We start from the raw sequence: 2,542 nt of genomic DNA, 5'->3' as shown, positions 1-2,542 counted from the left end.
TTTGGGGCTTTAAAATAAACTTTTATTTTGGAATAATTTTATTTCATTTTAAGTTTTTTTGAAGCCTTAAAAAAGTATTTACTTGTTTATTTTTTAAAGAGAGCAGAAGGGAGAGAGAAAGACAAGGAGAGAAACATTGATGTGCAACAGATACATCATCAGTTGCCTCTTACATGCCCCCAACTGGGGACCTGCCCGGCGACCCAGGCATGTGCCCTGACCAGGAATCAAACTGGAGACATTTCACCTTGCGGGACAACACCCAACCAATTGAACCATACCGGTCAAGTCTCGGCTGGAACTTTTGCACATGAGATTATCCTCTTGATTCTCCATTTGTAAAGTGATGGGTAGGACTCAGAATATGTTGGATTTATGTCATTTATATTTTAGTGTTGCTTTTTGGTATGGTTGAGGCTCTATTATCTTTTCAGTATCCGGGGCCCCTATATATATTCTTTGTTTCAGCTGCTTCTGAGAACAGTCTAATTGAAGTGTAAAAGAAGCACATATTTGTGTAAAAAGCTAAGCTCACATTGGTTTTTTGCTACTCGATCTACTGGAGCACATCTGCCCACAAGTAGTGATTAGAACTTAGATCCTTAGAACCTCACTTGTGCTTAGAACACTCACTTTGTCACACTGGCCCCTTAACCACTTTGGTGGAGCAGCAAATAAACAGAAAAGGCTCCCAGGTGGTATATGATATGAGGAAAATAGGACTGGGCTGTGTTATGCAATCTGTTACCCTCATTTAGATACATGTTTAGATTCGAGCAAGTCTATGGTAGAGATTATACCTGCAGAGGTTCCACTGATAAAATAGACTCAACAGTTTAGACTCCCCCCTAGTGGCCATATAAGTCACTATAGTAATTTGGAGAATTAAACTCTCCTCCCTGCCCCTAGTGTTTTTTGTTTTTCATTTCTGATAACTATTTTTCCCCATTTTTAAATCATTTTAATTATTCAATTACAGTTGACAGATATTATTATATTGGTTTCAGGTGTGCACTACAGGTATTATGCATTACATAACTTATGAAGTGGTCATTCCCATAAATCTCGCACCCATCTGACACCGTACATAGTTATGAGAATATGATTGACTGTATTTCCTATGCTTTACTTTACATCCTGATGACTATTCTTTAACAACCAATCTGTACTTCTTAATCCCTTCACCTTTTTCACTTGTATTGCCAAACACCTCCCTTCTGGCACCCGTCAAAATGTTCTCTGTGTATGAGTCTGTTTCGCTCTGCTTGTTTGTTTGTTTGTTTTTTGGGATTCAGTCATTGATAGATATGCTTTTATTCCTCCCTTTTTTCAATAGAACTAGCTTTATTATTTTTTAAAAAAACAAAATCTGGTCTAAAAGCAAATGTGAATTTGTACTAAGGGATGGACATGACCTGGTACTTACAAAGGAGCTGCTGTGTCATAAATGAAAAACAGCATGTTAGGAGACAAATGATATTTCAGGTGCAGTCTGCTTGAATAGTCTGGAGGTGCAAATTAACTGAAAGAAGGTGCTCTGCCAAGCAATCAGTGTGAACAACAACAACAACAACAAAAAAAACACACACCAGAAGATACTTCCAGGGAACTAAGTGGTGGCAGCACAATGGGCATCATCAACTCACAGTCTTCTCATTTTCCCCATTTTCCATAATTTTCCTCTTCTTTTCATCTGTTTTTTCTTTGAAGATGTTATTTCGGTAAAACTGAAGTTCTTTGACGCTTTCACTAATGTCATCAAGTGCCCTGTGAGAAGCAGCCTTCTTTGTTGCAAATTCATATTCTTCTGGATACCAGCATCTGCACAGTTCCGTAACAGTGCTCACATCAATTATTCTATAATGAAGATGTTTCATGAACTGGGGCATGTATTTGTCCAGAAACTTCTTATCTGCATGAACTGAATTTCCTGCAAGTGGACAGAGCCCTGGAGGAGGCTGCTGTCATACAAAGGATAGAAACTCTTATTCTGCCTGCTGCAATGTCATTGTACTCTCCTTCACTGGTTTGGTTAGACCAGACTTCCCATGATGCTCCTTACACCAATGTCACATGCTGTCCAGTAACTCATCTGGCTGTTTTATTATCAGGTTAGGACCTTCAGCCAAAATGTTGAGATCAGAGCCAGTTATCAGACAGGCCATCTCAATAATCTGGTCCTTGTCAATGTCCAATCTTGTCATCTCCAGATCCACCCAGACCATCTGCTGGGCCATGCTCTCTCCTGCTGCCATGGCTACACCACCTTCGCAGAAACCCCGAGCCCTGAACTCTTTTTATTCCCCTTTCTTGTTCATATGTTTTATCTCTTTTTCTTCTTCATCTTAAGAGCCTTTAAAGTTTCATATAATAGTGGTTTAGTCATGACAAACTCCTGTAGGTTTTTCTTGTCTGGGAAGCTCTTTATCTGTCCTTCAATACTAACTGATAGCTTTGCTGGGTAGAGTAATCTTGGTTGTAGGTCCTTGCTTTACATCACTGTGAATATCTCTTGCCAGTCAATTCTGGCCTGCAAAGTTTC

The 2,542-nt window shown here is 39.4% G+C and overlaps 1 pseudogene; it reads right to left on the bottom strand.

The window, feature by feature from the left end:
• Positions 1-1,630: 1,630 nt before the first annotated feature.
• LOC123833326 lies at positions 1,631-2,285 on the bottom strand (annotated as a pseudogene).
• Between the last annotated feature and the right edge of the window lie 257 nt (positions 2,286-2,542).

This window comes from Phyllostomus hastatus, unplaced genomic scaffold (genome assembly GCF_019186645.2).
Source record: "Phyllostomus hastatus isolate PE091 unplaced genomic scaffold, TTU_PhHast_1.1 phas_scaffold_21, whole genome shotgun sequence".
NCBI classification, from domain to species: Eukaryota; Metazoa; Chordata; class Mammalia; order Chiroptera; family Phyllostomidae; genus Phyllostomus; species Phyllostomus hastatus.
The sequence above is the reverse complement of the archived record's forward strand: the minus strand, read 5'-3'. Positions and strand labels throughout refer to the sequence as shown.